At 41.9% G+C, this 22,908-nt stretch overlaps 1 long non-coding RNA gene across 1 annotated transcript in view; it reads left to right on the top strand.

Annotated features, from left to right (window-relative positions):
- The window catches only part of LOC309846984, a 318,364-nt gene that overhangs the window by 4,690 nt on the left and 290,766 nt on the right, over positions 1-22,908 (top strand). The window lies entirely within an intron of this gene.

The raw sequence follows: 22,908 nt of genomic DNA, 5'->3' as shown, positions 1-22,908 counted from the left end.
TGTGCCTCGTAAGAGTGAGGGGGGGGGAGAGAATGTGTGTGTGTGTGTGTGTGTGTGTGTGTGTGCGTGTTAGAGAGAGAGAGAGACCTTGTCATAGAGATTTCTGCAAATTCAAGTTTCAGTAGAAGTCAAAACTACAATTCATCTTTGAGTAGAGACAACTCCTCTGTTCTGGGGAAATCTCTTGAACAGGCCTTTTGGTTCTGCAGATGTGAAGCCTACACCACTTGGAAACAAAGATGTTTAGGGAAGAGCTGTGTAATAATGGGCTCCAGAAGCTGCCTTTGCCTGGTGGCAGCCCCACTGCACAGCCCCCTCCATGAAGTCGCTCTTGGTCTGGGGACTTCTCAGACTCACCAGAGGGACTTTAAAAATATATGCCATTTTGAAGCCCCAGGTGCAGAGATACTGATTGGTGAGATCCACCGTGGAGGGGGAGGCCCATGCAGATATATTTAGTAAAAGCTCCCCTGGGCTGTGTGCGAATAGTGTACCTTCCTGACTGTGTGCGCATGTGCGGCCGCGTGCATTTTCTTTTTTCCCGCAAACATTCATGGAAGAGAGCATCTCGGTCTCCCAAAGATTGCGTCAGAGGATGGGCTTTAATGCCTGACAAACTGCAGGAGAGTCAATAAGACAGACTTGGCCTGGGCTTAGTGCAGCCCATGTAGACAAAGCTGTGTGTGCCCCCCTACACTGGGTGTTGCCGCACTAACGAGCCCTAACTGTGGGAAAGGTACAAAGTCACTAGATTTGACATGTCTTAGCCATTGACCTACTGCAGACCACAGAGTCACCCAGGAGAAAGAGGTGGGGTATCCCCAAGAAGAGAGTACTCCCCAAGAAGGACTGCTGTCAGCCATCCAGCAGAAGGTCATTCCTGGGGCAGGAAATGAGACCAGAGGAAACTGAGAGCTTAGGGAGCTAGAAGAGGAACACCACTTTGCTGGACGGTCTGCCATGACCGGGCTTTACACACATTATTTCTAACCCTCAAAGAGTATGTCAAGTTGATCCTTGGCTTAACTGGGCCAGAAAAGAGGAGAAAGGAAGAGAAGTATTCAACTTGTGCCTTTCGCACTCACTGTCCTTATTTGCCACAGTTTCAACAGTCCATAAGGATAGCGGGAAATAAAGTTTCTCTCCATGAAATGTTAGCATACGAAACCTCTCTTCCAGCTCTTCTGAGCCAGGAAACAACAGCTACCCTTGGCAGCAGATGTGAGTTCAGTGTGTTCAAAAGTTCTATGCGTTCTTACTGTGCACCTTGTCCTGATTTAATAAATTGGCGTCCTGACATGTCAGTCCTTGGGGCCAAACTCATTTTTACATTCGGGCTTTCAAATGTGCTGTTCCCTCTACCAAGAACACTGTTGTGTGCCAACAGCTTGTCCTCACTTATATACACACACATTCCCCTGAGACAGTTCTACCCATCCCAAGATTATAGGTTGGAGCTCCTTTGCTTCAGAAGGTCATCCTCAACATTCCCATGAATGCCCCAGAGACAGGTGAGGTGAGCCTGCTTTGGGCTTCATGTCACCTTCTACTTCCCATCATAGTTGTTGCAACACCATATTGTGATCATCTGATTTCTTGTCTCGATTGCTGTCTAGACTCCACCTGTGGGAGACACTCATATTTTTGTGGCATGGCCAAGATAAGATCTTTCTGAAACACTGGAAGTTCTTGTTCCTCTTGAGCCCTAGGAGCAACTCCTGATGAGAACATACAATTCATTCTATCAAATGAAGAGCAGCCTTGGATTCCCCCCTCAGCAGCTGTCAAAACGAAGTCCACCCAGACCATCTCCAAAGCAGTAGGTTTGTTAGGAAAGAGTTGGCTGTGTATTTGTTCAAAATCTTTCTCTCAAAACTCAACAGCCCAATATAGATCAGCCTGAATGGAAAGAAGTACGTATTACCCACTATTCTCCTTCCCCCTGTTTGCTCACGCTCTCTCTCTTTCACACTCTCTTCTTAAATAAATAAATAAATATCTTTTTTTTTTTTTTAAAGAAAAGAAAAAAGGATCACGATTAGCACAGTGTGGCTCATTTGTCCATTCTTCAGACAATCCCTGAAGCCAGGGCAACAGAGTACTACAACTGGTCATGCTGACTCACATTCCTACTCTGTGTTTAAGAGGTAGGGTCTGCATAGGAAATGAAGAAAGGAGAATGGAATGTGTTAGACAAACAAAAACAAATAGCTTCCATGCAGCTATACCAAATCTTGGCACATCCCATCTGTCTGTCACTTTGGTTTACCATCAGTCCTTCCTGCAGCAAAACCTTCACACCATCCTCTTGAGAGCCATTACCCTGGTCACAGGAGCGCCTAGTGTCTTCTGACTCTCAAGAATAAAGAAGCATGCTATAATCACTGAACCTTTTCATGGCACTCTGGACTTGAATTTGAGAAGGTGGGTCGCAAATGAAAGGAAAAATAAGATACTTGGTACAACCTACATTTACCACTTCATCAAGCTGTGCGCTTAGATGTGTGTACATTTTGGTATTGAGTTATAATAACCACAGCAAAAAAGAGTACATGAAAAATATTGGGAACTTACTCATTTTATAAATTAAAAATTAACTTTTAATTACAACTTTAAAAAACAACAATCCGATCTTTCAAGAGGGTTTGACCAATGATCGGACATTCAGTAGGGGAACAAAGATTGTCCCTCAGGTCCCCTGATCTCCAGGTCAAAGCTGTTTGTGTTACGCTACATTGAGGTTCTGGGTCCCTGCTGTATCTGTGAAGGGCGCAAGTTCTGTTCCAACCTAGACAGCATGGTGACTTCTAGGTTCTTATAGTCACCCTCAGACCTGGGCACCGTGTGACACAAAGACCCTTGAGACACCCCTGATGACTTTAGAGGCAATGTGGTTTGATGAAGGAGCTCTGGATGGTGAATCCAGATGTCTTGATCACAGTGGCCTCCTTACTACATCAGGGCCTTTGCACCTGATGTTCCCTCTTTCTGGAATGCTCTTCCTTCAGATATGTCTTTCCCCCTCATTTCATATACTTCTTAGAGAAACAATTGCTGACCTTATCAAATGTGATACTGCCTGTCCTTCTTGATTCTCTAGCCCTATAGTTGGACCTCTTCCTAGCTCTTATCACCATCTGACATTATGCTGTGGTTTGTGTGTGTGTGTGCATGGCCAAATGTAAGCTTCACAAAGGCAGGGACTTTGTGCTGAATAAACCTATGTTTTCATCTCCTAGAACAGTGCCTGGTAAATAGGAATCAATAAACTTCTATTGAATGAATGGATAAATGGTGTTTGCTTTTTTCTCTCACTTGCTGTATGATCTTAGAAAAGTCACATCACATCAACGGGCTTCAGCCTTCCGGTGGGGTGGGGGGTAGGCACAGCAGGGTTGGGACTAGAGGATGTACACGGTTCTTTCTGGTTCTAACATACAATTCTACATGCTCTCTTCTTATATAGTGCCTTGGTCTCTTTTGAAGAGTAATATCCTGATTACAAATCATCTCAGTGGGAAAGGACAAAGAAATGTGAGTGAGTGTGTGTGTGTGTGTGTGTGTGTGTGTGTGTGTAAGTAAATGAAGCTGAAAGAGAACCCAGGGCCCTGAAGCCCTGGTGTCAGGCTACTCTGACTATCAGGTGTCCCACTCAATGTAGCTATGTGATCTGTCAGCCTCTGAAGTTAGCCGCAGAGAGCAGGAACTATGTCCCCCTTCAGCCGGAGGTATGACTAGGGTGCACTTGACCATGACAGAGTGCTGAGGAGACTCACGTATCTAACAACCAAAATACCTTGGCTGGGATTGGGTGGGTGAATGGAAACCTAAGGCACTGATGGGGACAGGAATGGGGAGCAGTGGGGCATGGTTTCCAATGTTCTCGGAAGTGTGGATGGACGCAGTCTGGCGAAAACCTCTGAGGACCCTAGAGGCCAACAGCCATGGACCTTATAAACAGAGACCCTAATGGCCATACAAAGTAGAGGGGTGGACATTGAGAAATGCCAAGTACACTTAACCAGAGATGAATCCAAAACAGCTTCAGAAAGCGGGGGGCTGTGCAGCAGCTCAGAGAGGAGAACACAGATCAGATGTTTCCCATGTGTGTAAATCTTTCCCTCTCATACCTCGTATCATACACCAACGGCCATGCAGGCAGTTAATTCTTCCTCCCCTAGAGATGAAAAGCTTGAGGTTCAGAGATAGAGAATGACTTCCCGAAAGTCAGACTACAAGCCTTCTGACTTCTAACCCAGTTTCTTCCCAGTATACCACAGCCATAGCATGTGCGTAACGTTACTCAGGATTCCGGTGAGTGTGGCAGAGGGTTCTGGAATGGTTGGATTAAACACGTAGGGGTCAAGGGCAGGCCGCTCCAAGATGGGCCACTTTGCATATTGATTATTTTAAATGAAACTTAATTTAATAGACAGTCTAAGCAAGAAGGACTTTCAGACCTTCCTCTGTCCCTCTGAAAACAAGAAAGAAATCTCCCACATGAAAGTCGCCTCCCTTACCAGGAGGTAAAGAGACATCCTTATCACCAGAGATAGGAAATTTAGAACCCAGAGGGTTTATAAACAATTCTTGTTACTTACTAATTTACTACCCCCGTCCAAACTGTTTAGAATTTAGTACTAATTTAAGCTCCAAAGGTTAAGTTTCCTTTGTTCTGTCAATTCTTTTTCTTTTTAAGAATTTTTATTTGCTTATTTGACACAGCAAGAGAAGGAACACAAGCAGGGGGAGTGGGAGAGGGAGAAGCAGGCTCCCCATCGAGCAGGGAGCCCGATTCTGGGATGGATCCCAGAGTCGTGGAATCATGACCTCAGCCCATGGCAGCCACTCAATGACTAAGCCACCCAGACGTCCCTGTTCTGTCCATTCTTCACAGATTTATAACCTCTTTGTCTGAAAAGCATAAAAATTACCCACCTTCATCATTTCTTTAGGTCTCAATTTCATTTGGGGTCCTCTGTGTGCATGCAATTAAGCTATTTCTTTTCTCTTTCCAATCTTTCTTAGGTAAAATTTAATTCTTTGTCCAGCTGTAAAACCTTAAATGGTAGAGGAAGAATTTTTCCTTCGACATCTGCAATTCTGTCTGTCCACCCCCATTTCTAAGGACGGCTCCTTGCCCATCCCAACCATGAGGTCCCAGATGGACTACTGTTTTCTTGCCTGACTTCACCCCTTTCCTGGAGATTGGGTCTAGAGCAGGTCCCTGAACATGAGGGGGGTCCTTTCAGTTCTTCCCCTCTGGGCCATAATCAGCTGGTCCATTTCGGTAGAATGACTTCATTATTGTAACTGCAAGTCGGACAGATCCATATGAAATGTTCAAGTTAAAAAGTAGGCTATCCTTTGTAATATTTCCTAAAAGGACATTTGACCAAATTCAGCATCTCTTTCTCTAAGTGAAAAAAGGCAGTCATAAGAAATCACATGTTATATGACTCTATTTATACAAAATGTCCATAAAAGACAAATTGATAGAGGCAAAAAGTTGACTACTGATCGCTTAGGGCTGGGGGGAATGGAAGGATAGCTAAAGCATATAAAGTTTATTTTTGAGGTGATGAAAATGTTCTAAAATTGACTGTGGTGATAATTGCACATATCTGTGAATATGCTAAAAACTATGGAATGATACACTTTTATTAAGTGGATAAATTAGGGGCACCTGGGTGGCTCAGTCAGTATAAAACTTCTGCCCTCGGCACAGGTCATGATCCCAGGTCCTGGGATCAAGACCCACATCCGGTTCCCTGCTCAGTGGGGAGTCTGCTTCTCCCTCTGCCTCTTTCTCTCTTTTGCGCCCTCTCTCTCTCTTTCTCTCTGTCTTTCATGAATAAATAAATAAATAAAACTTTTTAAAAAAATAATAGTAATAATAAATGGATAAATTATATGGTGTATAAACTACATCTCATAAAAACTGTTAAAAAAAATCCATTCCTGACTTTTAAAATCTCTTAATAAAATAAACAACAGGGGCACCTGGGTGGCTCAGTCAGTTGCGTATCCAGCTGTTGATTTTGGTTCAGGTCATGATCTCAGGGTCCTGGGCTCTGCACTCAGCATGGAGTCTGCTTGAGATTTTCTTTCCCTCTCCCTCTGCCCCTTCCCCCACTCTTGCTCATTCTCTCTCAAAATAAATAAATAAATAAAAATTTTTCAAGAATAAAATAAATGGTGTAATTTCATAATGTTTTATCTACCCCAAGTCACCAAAGTCACCAAAAACATGTTTTAGGAATAACTTAAAAGTGTGTATGTTCTCCACCTGAAATGTTCTAGGCTTTCTAGCTAAGTAATGACCTATGTTTGAAAGGATAATTATAATTTCAAATATATGACTTGTACCTGAACAACATACGACAACCCTATATATCTGGAACATAAAAGAATAAAATAATACATCAAAGTCAAATATCTTTCAAGTTCAATAAAAAAAATACTTAAACAGCAAAGGCTACCATCAGTTTCAAAGTTGGATGGAAAAAAGACATTCTGTTTAGTAAAATCAGACAAATGCAAATCCAATCAAGTGACCAAGTGGGGTCCTTGCAGATTTTGTGAACAGGTAGAGACTCTAGTGTTTAGATAAAATAAATCTAGCTAGTGGTCTACACACGCTCTCTGGAACTCTAGTATTCCTTAGTACCAGTTTTTAATTCTGGGAAGTTTTAAAATTTAAGTATTAAAAATGTTGAGATCAAAACTATGGTGTTAACACTTTAGTGTTTAGAAAGACTATAAATATTTGATATCCTGTACATTTGTAATATTGAAGAGAATTTGGTCTCTAAGGTGACAGCTTCGTAACTCTAGTTTAAAATATACAATTGAGGGACGCCTGGGTGGGTGGCTCAGTTGGATAAGCGGCTGCCTTCGGCTCAGGTCATGCTCCCAGGGTCCTGGGATCAAGCCCCGCATTGGGCTCTCTGCTTGGTGGGGAGCCTGCTTGTCTCTCTCCCTTTGCTTGCCACTCTGCCTGCATGTGCTCTCTATCTCTCTGTCAAATAAATAAATAAATAAAATCTTTAAAAAACATATATATACACACACACAATTGAGGGGCACCTGGGTGGCTCAGTGGGTTAGGGCCCCTGCCTTCAGCTCAGGTCATGATCCCAGGGTCCTGGGATCGAGCCCGGCATCGGGCTCTCTGCTCAGCGGGGAGCCTGCTTCCTCCAATCTCTCTCTCTGCCTACTTGTTATTTCTTTCTGTCAAATAAATAAATAAAAATCTTAAAAATATATATATATACAATTGAGGAGTGCCTGGGTGGCTCAATCAGTTAAGCAACTGACTTGATTTCAGCTCAGTTCATAATCTTAGGGTCATAAGATCAATCCTAGTATTGGTCTCCCCGACTGCTTGGGATTCTCTCTCCCTCTGTTTCTGCCATTCTCCAATGCCATCCCCGCTCCCTCCAACAAGCTTGCTCTCTCTCAAATAATAAATAAATAAATCTTTAAAAATAATATAAAAAATAAAGCAAAATACACAATTGAGTAACTAGACTTAAGATGTTCTATTGAAATCCTACCAAGTTCATGCACAATATTTGGACACCTAAGAGAAATATAGGTTTCCTTTATTTATAAGGTCAATGTATTGCATTTATAGGAGTTTAAGTCTTCAGGAAGATTTATTTGTTGGGCTAAGCAATTAAAATACTTAAGAAGAAAATTAAGTGTATTAAATTGATAATGATGTTTGAAATATTGAAGCAGTTTAATTAACAGAATTTTTAAACAGATCAAATAATATTTAAATAACCCTTAAGAAGTGTTTGTTAAGAACAGCTAGGTTTGGGTGCCTGGGTGGCTCAGTGGGTTAGGCCACTGCCTTTGGCTCGGGTCATGATCTCGGGGTCCTGGGATCAAGTCCTGCATCAGGCTCTCTGCTCAGCGGGGAGCCTGCTTCCTCCTCTCTCTCTCTGCCTGCCTCTCTGCCTACTTGTGATCTCTCTCTGTCAAATAAATAAATAAAATCTTTAAAAATAAAAAAAATAACAGCTAGGTTTATGAATATAATTAAAAGTTCTATGAAAACTAGAGCCATAATAAATTGAAAGCTACTTGTTTCAACCAAAAGTGAACTTTTAAGGACTCTTTTCTGCAAGTAAAACCCATTCTCAATGTAACCAAAATCTTCATTAATATTCCAGAGGGGCACGTGACCCTAGTTGGCCAATCAGAAAAATTGCCTAGAATTGCTCAGCGGGGCTGGGAATAAGAGTCTTTCTGGTGGTGAAAGCCTGGAGTCTACGGTTTTGCGAGCAGCCTATAGTCTTGTCTAGGGCTACATGGAGAAGCCCAGCCTGATTGGAGAGTGAACTTAATGGGCAGAGAGATAAAGAAGTAAGACCCAGAGAAAAAAGATGTCCCGGTGGCATTCAAGTCCCAGTTCTAGCTATTCCTCAGGCCCAGCTCCTCTTCACACTTTGTGCTGTCAAACGATTCAACTCTTTCTTCAATTACATGAGACACCTCAATATCTTTACAACAAAAATCTCCTTTTCTGACCACTCTGATTTGGATTTCTGCCTCCGGCAACACAAACCTTTCCATGTTGCCACTGTACTTTGATAAATTTGGCTAAGAGCTTTATATTTGGAACACCCCAGCTTGCAGATGAAGACTTGTGTCATAGTTAATATCACCATTATTCATTATTAACAACTTGGAAAACTCTGCAATAAGAAAACTTGTATTTAGGTTATTTGTCATTTAGGGAATAGTAAGCCTAGAACACACAAAAATTAGCTCACAAACATAAATGTAAGAGCAAAGACTATAAAATCCCTAGAAGAAAAGATGCGAGTAAATCTTTGTGACATTGGGTTAGGCGATGGTTTTTAAGCTATGACATTAAAAGCAAAAACAAAGAAAGAAAAAATAGATGAATTGGACTTCACCAAAATTTGAAACTTTTGTGCTTCAAAGGATACCATGAGGAAAATAAAAAGACAATCCATAGAATGAGAGAAAAATTTTGCAAATAATATGTCTGATAAAGGATGTGTATGCTAAACACCTCTTACAACTCAGTAATAAAAAGACAACTAACCCAACCTAAAAATGGGCAGAGAATCAGAATAGACATTTCTCCAAAGAGGATATATAAATGGCTGAAAAAATGCTCGACCTCATTAATCATTAGGAGAAAAAAAAAACAATGAGATACCACTTCACACCCACTTCACACCCATCAGGATGACCAGAATAAAAAAGACATTACAAGTGTTGGAGAGAATGTGGAGAAATTAGAACCCTTGCTCATGGCTGGTGGGAGTATAAAATGGTGCAGCCCATGGAACATTCTCCAAGATGGACCATTTGTTGAAGGATAAAACAAATCTTAACAAAATTTAAAAGCCTGAAATCATATCAAATATCTTTGCTAACCACAACAATGTGAAACTAGAAATCAATAACAGCAGGAAAATTCACAAATATGTAGAAATTATATAACACACTTCTGAACAATTAAATGATGAAAGAATAAATCAAAAGGGAGGTCAAAAATCATGTTGAGACAAATAGAAAATGGGAAAACTGGATATCCTTGTGAAAAAAATAGAAATTGGATACTTATTTTATACCATAACCAAAAATTAACTCAAAATGGATGAAAGACTTGCATAGAAAACCTGAAGCCATAAAACTACTCAGGGAAAATCTCCTTGATATTGTTCTGGACAATGACTTTTTTTGCTAGGACACCAAAAGCACATGCAACAAAAGCAAAACTAGACAAGTGCGATTACATCAAATTAAAAAGTTCTGCACAGCAAGGAAAAGAACAGAGTAAAGGGAACCAACCACATGCCTGCAAATATTGGCAAACCAAATATCTGACAAAGAGCTAATATCCAAAACACATAAGACACCCATACAACTCAATAGCAAATAAATTGCCTGATTTTGTTTTTTTTCCCCTGACTCCCAAATTACCTGATTTTAAAATAGGCAAAGGAGTTAAGTATTTTTCAGAAGAAGATATGCAAATGGCCAAAGGGTATATGAAATGTGCTTGTCATCACTTATCATCAGAGAAATGCAAATCAAAACCATAAGAGATATGACCTCACACCAACATTAGGCGTTTTTTTGATACAAAAGGTAAGTGTTGTCAAAAGTGTAGAGAAAGGGGATCCTTGAACATGTTGGTGGGAATATAAATTGGTATTATGAAAAACATTATGGAGGTTCCTCAAAAAACAGAAAATAGAACTACCATATGATCAAGCAATCCCACTTCCAGATGTATATCCAAAGGGTTCTCTCTCCCTCTCCTGCTGCCCCCACTATCCTCTCCCCTTCTCTTAAAAAAAAAAAAAAAAAAAAAAAGGAAATCCTGCCATTTGCAACAACATGGTTGAATATGGAGGACATTATGCTAACTGGATTTAGCTCGATACAGAAAGACAAATACTGCATGATCTCACTTATATGAAGAATCTAAAAATGTCAAATTCATAGAATCAGAGAGTAGAAGTTGGTTCTCAAGAGGTGGGGGAGGGGAAGTGGGGAAATTATTGATCATAGTATACAAATTTTCAGTTATAAAAGAAATAATTCTGGAGATTCAACATACAGCATGGTGATTATAATTAATAATCACATATTGTATACTTGAAATTGGCTAAGAGAATAGATTTTTTTTTTTTTTTTAGATTTTATTTATTTGACAGACAGAGATCACAAGCAGGCAGAGAGGGAGGGGGAAGCAGGCTCCCGGCTGAGCAGAGAGCCCGCGATGCAGGGCTCCATCCCAGGACCCTGGGATCATGACCTGAGCCGAAGGCAGAGGTTTAATCCACTGAGCCACCCAGGTGCCCCTAAGAGAGTAGATCTTAAGTATCCTCATCACACACACACACACACACACATTGTAATTACGTGATGTGACAGGTCTGTGAATTAACTTGATTGTGGTAATCATTTCAGAATGAAATGCGCACATTAAAAATCACCAGGTTTTACACCTTTAAAAAAACATATGGTACAATATAAATATAGACAATCTTTATTTGCCAATCATACCTCAATAATGTGAAGAAAAAATCAAAAATAAAGTAAAATGAAATGAAATAAAGTGATAAAGCCACATTGCAAAACAGTCTGAATGTTCTTCAAAATGTTAAACATATTATTCAGCATATTTCAATCCTAATTATGTATACAAAAAATAAAAACCCATGTCCACACAAAAACTTGTAAGACTGAGACTCATAGACACATTATTCATAAAATCCTAAAGAGGGAATCAACCCAAATGTCATTAGCGGATGAATATCTAAACAAAAATGTGTTCCGTCCATATAATGGAATACTATTCAGTCATAAAAAGGAGAGATGTACTATTACATGTTTTAATGTGGATGAGCCTTGAAAATACACTAGGTAAAAGAAGCCAGGATATTGTTATATGATTCCATTCACACAAAATTTCCAGAATAAGAAAATCTATAGAGACAGAAAGTAGGTTAATAGTTGTCTAGCCCTGGAGGAATGCGGATGTAGCGAGGGGTTAGAAAAGGGTAGGGTAGGTAATGGGTATGAAATTTCTCTTTGGAATACTGAGAATGTTGTGAAATTACATTTTGGTCATGGTTGCACAACACTGAATATACTAAAACCACTGAACTCTGTACTTTAAATGGGTAAACTATATGGAATGTAAATTATATCCCAATAAAGATGTTCTAAAAGCTTCTCCTTAGAGTTTATGTTTAACACCCATAGGATTTGCAGGTTCTAAATTAAATCTTCTCCAACACTAGTATCTTAAGATTTCAGGAAAACAAGTGCTGTTCTTTCCTCTAAAAGGCAGAAGGTAATTAGAATGAGTAAATGCATAAGAGGAGTACCTGGGTGGCTCAGTTGGTAGCACCTGCCTTCAGCTTGGGTCTTGATCTTAGGGTTCTGGGATCGAGTCCCACATTAGGCTCTCTGCACAGTGGGAGTCTGCTTCTCCCCCTCACTTTCTCTCTGTGTGTTTTTTTTTTTTCTCTCTCTCTCCCTTTCTGAAATAAACAAATAAAATCTTTTTTAAAACGCATGAGAAATAGCTTAAGAAACGTGTTAAGAAAAACAGTCTCCCAAGTGTCATATTGGAGTGCCCCCCTTAGCAACAGACTTTCCTCCTCAGTACAAAAATAAAGTCTAGACTTGTATTCACTACTGACATCTTGGAAGTGTTGGTGAGCTGTTGGTAGAGACCTGGAAGCTTCTTGCAGGTTCTTGTGGCTCCAGGTGCTCCTTAGCCGTGGCTGCATCACTCCAGCCTCAACGTTCATCTTTAAGTGATCTTTTCCGGGTGTTTCTCTTCTCTTCCAAGGATACCTGTCACTGGATTTATGGTCCACTCAGAAAATCCAAGATGATCTCATCTCAGCGTCCTTAACCCAATTACATCTGCAAACGCCCTTTCCAAATAAGGTCACACCCACACGTTCTGGGGGTTATGAAATGAACCTGTATTGGGCGGAGGGGTCGCACCATTCAACCCAGTACAGTATAGGTGAGGGTCACTGAGAAAAGCTGTGAAAGAAGCACATGGATTGAATGTATGTTACAGGAGCCAGCCAATATGGCATTTAAAGAAGACAGAAAATAAGACATCACCATCCAGACCGTCTAGTCCTCCTCTCTTTTATGTTAATAACTTGCCCTGGAACAATCCCAGACCTAATCAGTTAGCTAGGTGGTGCTTCCTTTCCTTTTTTAAAACAAAAAACTCCAAAATGTATATATCACCCATCCTGTTGTTTGCTTTTTCCCTATAAATGCTAAAATGTTTGATTCAAGTCTGCTCCAGACCCCACTACAACCACTAACGAAGAGCAGATGCAGAATTAACTGTGTCAGAATAGTTCTTCCCTCCAGCCTCATCCTTGTGGAATTCTAAACGCCCCTTGAAGAGAATCAGCCAGGGTCTATTTTCCGAAAACGAGCTGAAGAGCAATCACCTTGCTTCTCCAAAGAAGCCGTACCAAGTTTGGTTTTTCCACTCCCAAAAATAACAGAAACTTTTTGCAGACAGTCACGTGGCTGAGAACGAAGGAGAGTTGGAATGCAAAGCCTTCCCGTCTTCTGTGGGAGGCTCTTGAGTCGTTAAGTAGTTACATTCCAACATCACAAGGGGGCCTAAGGGGGCAGACGCAGCAAGAAGTGTGTTAGAGGCAGCCCTGGCTTTCCTCTCCTGGGAGATAACCAAGTTTGGTCATGGCCTGGAGAGGCTAGGGCACCGGGCAAGAGTTGTTGTCATCACTGTCACCAGAGAGGCTACCTGGAAGGAAATGCTGTCTTCCCTGAGTTCTGATCATCGGCTGCCTACGACCCTCGCAGACGCCCACCTGGATGCCTGGATGCCACCCGTGTTATCCCTCACCCTACTCCTCACTCCAGACAAGTACACAACAGCTGGGCGTTGGTGCTTTACCTACCAGCAAAAATGAGAGTCCATTTCTTCCCCCGTCCTTCCCGCGGTAGTCTTTCTCCCCACTGTACCCACAGAATGACCCTCTATTTTCCTTTCTTTCTAACAGCACGTGACTGCGTTAATTCCTCCTTGAGCAATCCTTCCCTCTTACCCAACATCGTGTTTCCCCCAGTATTCCTACACCTGCCACAGCTCAGGCCCCATTATGTCGATAAGATCTGTCTGTCTGTCATCTGCAAATGAAAAGGAAATAAAAGTAAGGATTTTTTTTCAACAAATAGTGCTAGAGTAACTGGATATCCATGGGCCAAAATAAACAAACAAATAAAGATAAAAAATGAACCTTGACCTAAACATTCCACCTTACACAGAAATTAATTCGAAACAGATCACAGAGGTAAATGTAATATTAAAATCATAAATCTTTTTGAAAAAATAGAAAATCTTAAGGATCTAGGATTAGGCAAAGAATTATTAGTTTTGACACCAATCACACAATTTATAAAAGAAACATTTGAAAGTTGGAACTCATCAAAACTAAAAACTTTTGCTCTGCAAAAGGTCAGTTAAGAGGATAAGAAGACAAGCTGCAGACAGAAAAAAAGAATTGCAGACCATTTACCTGATGGGATAGAAAGAATCTAGAATACACGAGGAACTCAGCAATAAAAAGACAAACAATCCAATCAGAGAATGAGCAAAAGACACAAAGTGCCATTCCATTGAAGAAGATCTATACTCGCCATCAGCGAGATGACAATTAAACCCATGACCCAACTCTCAGAATGACTAAGAAAAGTGACAACAACAACTTGCTAGCAAGGATGTAATTAACCGGGTCAGTCATACATGACTGGTGGAAATGTAAAATGGCACGGCCACTCTGGAAAATAGTTTGGTAACTGGTAGAAAAACTAAACATGCAACTACCAGGCAACCTGGTAACTGCACTCGGAGACACTTCTCCCACAGAAATGAACAGAATGAGATATTGATACAGGCAACCACTTGGACAACTCTCCAGGGAATTATCCTGGGAGAAACAAGCCAACCTCAGAATGATAGACTGTATGACTATATACGTAGTGTTCATTTCAAGATCATTGTAATAATACAAGTGGAAAGGAGGTTAACAGTTGCCAGGGTGTAGGGCTATGGTTACGGAAGGGCAACAAGAGATCCTTGTAGAAGTGGAACAGTGGTGGTGATCCCCAGAATCTATACATGTGATAAAACTACATAGAATAAAACACACACACACACACAAGTTCCTGTAAAACTGGTGAAATCTCAATAAGGGGGATCAATTGTATCAATTCAATTTCCTGGTTGTGATACTGTACTCTAGTTATGCAAGATGTCGCCATTGGGAGAACCTGAGTGAAGGGAGTATAGGATCTCTGTATTATTTCTTATAACGGCATATGAACTCAATGATCTCAAAACACAAAGTTTTGGCAAACCTAATGATGGCTGATATGCATAAGATTAGAGTTAAGGAAACACCTGGATTAATGAAAAGGGAAGGCATGAATCCATGAGGTAGGAAAAAAACTGATCTCACGGAGTGGAAATAGCATGGAAAAAAAAATGTCCAGAATAATCTTTGCATCATGGAACAGAGCAGGCAATTACCTTGTCTGTATGTCCTTAGATTTCATTTATAGATTACTTGCCTGAGACCAGGCCTAATAGTGAGTAGCTTTTTTCCTACCCTTGGGAAAAGGAAATGGAGAAAAGTGCTCTGAAAGTATAAGTAATCACCTCACCCAAAGCTCCGGGGCTGAGGCTGCCTCTCCTTCCTCAGGTGGGTGGCTCTGTTCTGACCTACCAAGATTTTTCAAGCTCCATCTCCTTATTCAGCAACTCCAGCCCTGGGAACCTAAACAGCATCACCCTATTCTGGGAGGAGGGACAATCCACAAGCAGGACAGCTGGCCCCATATAGTTCTCTGCCTCCCCATCTTCGACCCCAGAAGAATCCAGGTTTCTACTGCTGATCTGAGAGAGAAAAAGTGGCCCATCAGTCAGCCAGGCAAGGGCACGTACATACAACCTCAGAGAATGTTCTATCTGTTCTTTAATTCAGGTTCAGGCCATGTAATCCAATGCATATGGGTTCCAAGTTAAGGAAGCTCCTTTCTATTTTTTAACCTTAAGGAGTGCCAGGCTCAGGGAATGGAATAGAAAGCAATGGGAAGAGGACCAGATAAAATGGCCACAGTATAAATTACCAGGATATGGTTTTCAACAGGGGAATGGATGGGTTCGAAAGAAAGTGTTCAGACATCTTGGAAGATAAAAGTCATATGTCCAAAAGGTGACATTAGCAAGACAACAGACCAGGAGGTCCAAGCCTTCATTGCCTAGAAAAACGAAAATTTAATGGTGTTTTTTTTTAAGGGGTTGACATTAAGTTGTTACCAACTTTAAATAGATGCTTTTAATTACAAGATATTTTATGCAAGTTGAAGGATAACCACAAAGAAAATCTATAGCAGATACCAAACAGAAGAAGAAGAAGTCAAAGCAAATCACTACCAAAATAAAATATCATCAAATAGCAAAGGAAGACAGTAAAAAAGAAATAGGGACAAAACAACTGGAAATAGATAGAAAATATCTAACAAAATGACAATAGTAAGTTCCATCTATTGATAATTACTCTAAAAGTAAATGGATTACACTCCTCTATCAAAAGGCATAGAATGGATAAACAGATTTTTTAAAAGATCCAGTGATATGCTATCTATAAGACACTTTAAGGACAAACCTAGGCTGAAAGTGAAGAGATGGAAAATATATGCAATGCAAATGGCAATCAAAAAAAAAAAAAAAAGGGTGCCTGGGTGGTTCAGTGGGTTAAGCCGCTGCCTTCGGCTCGGGTCATGATCTCGGGGTCCTGGGATCGAGTCCTGCATCGGGCTCTCTGCTCAGCAGGGAGCCTGCTTCCTCCTCTCTCTCTCTCTGCCTGCCTCTCTGCCTACTTGTGATCTCTCTCTGTCAAGTGAATAAATAAAATCTTTAAAAAAAAAAAAAAAAGCAGAGATGGCTACATTTGTGTAGACTTTAAATCAAAACAAAGAAGTTATATAATTTTAAAAGGGTCAACTCAACACAAAACTACAGCAATTATAAATATACATGCATCCAACATTAGAGCACCTAAATGTATAAAGCAAATATCAACAGATCTGAAGAGAGAATTGACAGCAGTACAAAAAGAATGTGTCAGTGAGGATGTGGAGAAAAAGGAGCCTTTCTGCACCGCTGGTGGGAATGCAAATCAGGATAACCATCCCAGAAAACAGTGTGAAGCTCCCTCAAAGTATTCGAACAGAATGACCTTATAATCCAGCAATCTCATTTCTGAGACTGTATCTGAAAGAAATGAAATCAAGTACCTGTATTCCCAGGTTCACTGAAACATCATTCACAATAACTAAGGTATGGACACAACCCTAAGTGTTCATTGACAGGGGAATGGACTCACACACCACACACACACACACACACACACACACACACATTTTATATATACATATATATATGATGTATATACATTATATCAATCTATGTATACAACAAGCATAGTGATATATAATATGGGCATTATATATATATATTTAAAAAATGCAATATTATCCAGTCTGAAAAGAGAAGGAAATCCTCTTGTTGGCCACAACATGGTTGAACTCGGAAGACATTAACCATGAATGAATCTGGAGGCGAAGTGAAATAAACCAGATACAAAGAGACAAACACTGCATGATCTCACTTAATGTGGAATCTAAAATAGTCAAACCCATAGAGGCAAGGAGTAACATGGTGATTTCCAAGGGCTAGTGGGAGTGGAAAATGGGGAAATGTTGGTCAGTGGGGTACAAAGTGTCAATTATGCAAGATAATTCAGTTCTAGAGATCTAACGTACCACAATGTGACTGTTGTCAGTAATACTCTATTGTATACTTGGAATTTGCTAAGAGGATAGATCTTAAGTGTTCTTACCATCAAAAAGAAAAAAGGGCAGGGGGAGGGGAGGGCACAGTGCCTGGTGGCTCAGTCGGTTAAGGATATGACCCTTGATTTGGGCTGAGGTCATGATCTCAGTGTTGTGAGACTGACACTGGTTGTGGAGCCTGCTTAAGATTCTCTCTCTCCCTCTCCCTTTGCCCCTCCCCCTGCCCTCTACTTGCACATGCGTGCACACACACACACACACAAACACACACACTCTCTCTTTCAAAAAAAGTGGGGGGGAGAAATGGGGACAGGGGACAAAAGTAGAAAAAAAGAAAATAGTATGTAAAGTGATGGCTGTACTGATTGGCCTGATAGTGATCATTTCATAACACATGTCTGCACAACTCCCTCCTGATCACACCCCTCCTTTCCTCCTCAGGAATGAAGGGCGGGTCCCCAGATTCAAGTGCTTTGGGTAAGGGGCTCAGAGGAGAGCCATAGCATGGCTCCCACCCTCCTCGCCAGGGACTCTCTGTAAGCCCACTGCATTTGCCAGTATCCAGTCGTGTATTCTTTTGTTAGACCCCATGTCTGTTGGAGGGGAGGCAAAGCTCCCCTTTGAGACCCTGCCTTCAACTCTTGGAAGTCCCAAAGACAAGTCGATGCCTATCGATGGCTCCTGTCTGGGTCCAGCTCTTCCAGACCCAGGATCAGGATCCTTTTGAGAAGCTGTTCCACCTACATTGTGCCTGGCACCCAGAGAGCCTCTTGCTTCTAGAGCCTCCTGGTAACGGATGGCATCTGGTCATTCTCCCCCGCCACTCGGAGCCCACATGGGCCGCACAAGGTCAGGCCCTCTGGCAGAAACAGCCAGTGTGCAGCACGGAACAAAATGCTCGAATCTGGCCCCGTGTTGAGCTTTTGTTAACGACTCCTGGTCTATGAAACCCTGAGTAAACCCAAACTGAAGACCAACTATTGCTTTTTGTTCTGGATTTTACATGGAAACATCTCTGTTTAAATTGAAGATAGTAAGAGAAAAAGTTGCTGCAGCTTGTCACTCGACAAAAACACATCCATTCTCCTTCCAGATCAGAATTCTTTTCTTTCATCCCTTCTGCTGTTGGGAAGATAGCAAAGCAATTTAGATCCTAGCAGAGGAAGCTGATTTGACCGTGGCACAAAACTTTCTGTCAAGTCGAGAGATACAGAGGCTAGACATTCTCCCGGCGGTGTGGTAGCATCTAGTCAACAGCAGATCAGAGCTATGCGTGAGCGGTCCACCGCAGGACAACTATAGGGATAAGACTGTGGGTTCAGGAGGGTTCACCCCAGAGGGTCACAAAAGCTGAATTTAAGGCTTTCCACACGCAGGGAAAGGGTCCAGAGCAAGAGCAGATTCCAGTTTCCAAGACAAGTCCCTGAGACAGACGAGTCTCTCTGTTGTCCAGTCCTTGCTAACGGCGTTGCTATGGGAAAGGAGAGTCACAGAGTGTCACGCTATTTGCAGTGCACTCTTCCGACCACCCCGGGAGACTCCCAAAGGACTTCTGTGGTCAGCCTTTGTCACATCGAACCACACATCCAGAAAGAGCCCCTTGAAACTGCTCTTGTTTGAGTGGTTGGGATGACCACGAGGACACTGTCTCTGACGACACACAGGACCTCCTGAGAGTGGTAATACAGGAAGTCCCAGGAACAGCTCTTCTTCTCCTGAATAGCAAAGGTTTATTTTTGGCTTTAACGATCGTACGCGTCATGTCATTGACGGCCCTGCCCACTTGGTTTCCGATACTGACTGGCTCAGAGTCCAGCCTGTGTCGCACCACCAGGGAAGAGCACAGGATCCTGGACATGAGTTTCATACACTTGAGTCTTCCCTGAAACTAACTTCTTTCCTCCCAGACTTTTCCGATGACATTGTCTTTTAATTATTATTTTTCCATCCTGTTTAATTCTACACGTCTCTACCAGCCACTTGAAACACACCATGGGGGGCGCCTGGGTGGCTCAGTGGGTTAAACCCTCTGCCTTCGGCTCAGGTCATGATCTCAGGGTCCTGGGATCGAGGCCTGCATCAGGGCTCCTTGCTCAGCGGGGGGCCTGCTTCTCCCTCTCCTCCCCACTTGTGTCACTATCAATATCTTTTAAAAAATAAAATATTAAAAATAAAAAAATAAAAAATACTCTGTGGGAGAGAGATAAGGTATAAATTAGTGAAAATACATCAGACAGGTAATTGACAGAAATCATTTGTTTTAAAATACTTTTATAGCACTTCTTTTGTAATCTTACCTTGTCTGTCTTTAAAGGGCTGTGTCTACACACCATCATTTTCCTTATTGAAGTGTATGTAGAATAAGTCTTTAAATGAATGTGGTATTTTTTTTAACTCTTGATGGATTTCTTCTCACTACTGGACTTCTTCCAAATAATGTGCTATAAAGAGCTTCTAATGAGCTCCGCAAGAGCATTCGTCGGGGAGGGGTGGTTCCCAAGACAAAACAGACTTCTAGATAGTTCTTGGGAGCGCTAACAAACACGGGCAGTGGTGGAAAGCAACACAGCTGCACGAAAGAACCCAGAGGTCTGAAGTCATGTGTGTAAAGCGTGACAAGTAAGAACAGGTCCCTCTTGTCACTCTTCTCTATCCTTCCCACTGCCCCCTTCCTCTGGCCACAGCGAATGACCCACCTTCCACCTCCTCCTCAGGCTTCTCCTCAGAACGATGTGGAGAGTTGCCAAGTGGTTGGATCCGGTTAGGAGCACAGCAGCCCAGGAAGACGCCATCTGGGAGGGCAGGCTTGGAGACAGGGAAGTCTCAACAGGCAAAGGAAGGATGGACGGCCAAGAGGCATGGCAGAGAAGCACTTCCCACCCCAGCTTTGGCCGTGACTGGCTCTAGGAGGCATATCAGTGCTGACTGGGAAGCCTGGGGGCTTCAGGGGAGGAGGGCCAGAGTGGGAGAGTGAACCAGAGGATCTGTCTGCATCAGGAAGTGATGGGTCTGTGAAGCACACGAAGGATTATCAGAGTTTTTAGGGATCAAGCCGTGCTTATCATGTTCACATACAGCTTCGGTTTTTCTCGCTCTACGTCTCTCTCCCTAGGATCATTTTTTAAAAATCAGACATATCGGGCGCCTGGGTGGCTCAGTGGGTTAAGCCGCTGCCTTCGGCTCAGGTCATGATCTCAGGGTCCTGGGATCGAGTCCTGCATCGGGCTCTCTGCTCAGCAGGGAGCCTGCTTCCTCCTCTCTCTCTCTCTGCCTGCCTCTCTGCCTACTTGTGATCTCTCTCTGTCAAATAAATAAATAAATAATCTTTAAAAAAAAAATCAGACATCTTTTTTTTTAAGATTTTTTTTATTTATTTTTCAGAGAGAGAGCACACAAGCAGGAGGAGAAGCAGGCTCCCCGCTGACCTAAGAGCCCAATGCGAGGCTCATCCCAGGACCCGGGACCATGACCTGAGTCAAAGGCAGACACAAAGGCCTGAGCCGCCCAGACGTCCCCAGATATGTCTTTTCTAACTGTCTTTTTATTGCAGTAAACCCCGAAAATAACATGTACCATTTTGACCCCGTGTAAATGTGCTGTTCAGGGGCACCAAATACATTCCCACCACTGGGCAACCACCCCTACCATCCGTCTCCAGAGCGTTTTCTCTTCTGCCCAAACTGAAACTCTATACCCTTTCAACACCAGCTCCCCATTCTCCCTCCCCCACTCCAAGCCCCTGGCAACCACAAATTCTATTTTCCATCTGTACGAATTTGACTATTCTAAGTACGTCGTGTAAGCAGAATCATACAATTTGTCATGCGTGAGTCACGTGGTTCGCTTACATGATGTCTTCGAGGTTCATCTGTGTTGCAACAGGTGTCACGATTTCCTTCCTTCTTAAGTCTGAAAAATACCCCATTGTATGCATGGGATACCTTCTGCTTCTCCATTCGTCCATCCATGGGTGTTCGGGTTGCTTCTTCCTTTTGACTCTTCCAAGTAATGCTCCTATGACCGTGGGTGTACAAATATCTGGTCCACTTTCTGCTTTCCATTCTTTGGGAGTTTATACCTAGCAGGGGAATTGCTGGGCCATAGATACCTCTTTTTTAAAGAAGTTCTTATTGCAGAAAATTTCTAACTTGCGCATAGGTAGAGAGGACAGCATAAGGAGCCCCGCGTACCTCTCACCTAGCTTCAACCACTCCTGATCCATGGCCAATCCTGTTGCATCCATACTGTCTACTCCCTTCACCACTGGAGTCCTTTGGAACAAATCCCAGACACCATATTATTACATTTATAAATGTCTCCGAGTCTACGTAGAGCAGAAATGCTCTAGATATTTCTTGGGAAGTAATGTACATTGTGAGTGCTTAATTACTAAACACCCAAATGGGTAAATACACAGTGAATATTCATTGTTTGGAAGTGTTCAAAGTGGCAGCCTTTTAAAGAAATGTTTCATCATTAAAAACTTTCAAAAATACTACAAACTAGAGAAAATTGAACAATGAACTCCTACATGCCTATCACCCACCTTCAATGACTATCAATAACAAAATGGTATGCCTTTTAAAAATGTAGGTATTAATTTGAGAAACAAGACAGGCGATCATAGGGGAAGGGCGAGAAAATGAAACAAGATGAAACCAGAGGGGGAGACAAACTATAAGAGATTCTTAATCTCAGCAAACAAAACGAGGGTTGCAGGAGGAGAGGGGGTGGGAGAATGGGGTGGTTGGGGGATGGGCATTGGGGAGGGCATGTGCTATGGTAAGTGCCGGGAATTGTCGAAGACTGATGATTCACAGACCTGTACCCCTGGGGCAAATAATACATTATATGTTAATTTTAAAAATGTTAAGTATTAGGTTGTTCAAACGGTATTCTGACACTTTATTCCTCTGGAGGAGCGAACAGGGACTAGAAAGGGGCTGACAACAGGAAAAACCCTTTCGATTCTGGAAAGGTTTATTACTCACCCCTAAAAGCACATATTTTTAAATGACTGAATCTTTGCTACAATTGCTCATAAATATCAGTCTGAATTCTTAGCCACAATGTGACCTGTGGTTTTTCTGAGCTTACTTGTCTTTCCTCCCCGGCCTAAACCTAGGTGACTTTCAGCTTTCCCCACCTAGATGGTTATTTACAGAAAGAACATGTTGACATTTAAATAAACGCAATGGCTAAGATGTCATTTCTCCTTTTATCATAAACACAGATATCTAACTTTTTATTTAATGAGGAATCAGTATAACTTTAGAAACAGATGCATTTCATGACTAACTTTATAAATGAAAATATCACTAAGATTTTGTTGCATAATAAATCACCCCCACGGGCACCTGGATGGCTCAGTGGGTTAAAGCCTTTGCCTTCAACTAAAGTCATGATCCCAGGGTCCCACATCAGGCTCTCTGCTCAGCAGGGAGCCTGCCTCCCCCTCTTTCTCTGCCTGCCTCTATGCCT

Source organism: Mustela nivalis, assembly GCF_964662115.1.
Source record: "Mustela nivalis genome assembly, chromosome: 13".
In the NCBI taxonomy this organism is placed as follows: Eukaryota; Metazoa; Chordata; class Mammalia; order Carnivora; family Mustelidae; genus Mustela; species Mustela nivalis.
The sequence above is the reverse complement of the archived record's forward strand: the minus strand, read 5'-3'. Positions and strand labels throughout refer to the sequence as shown.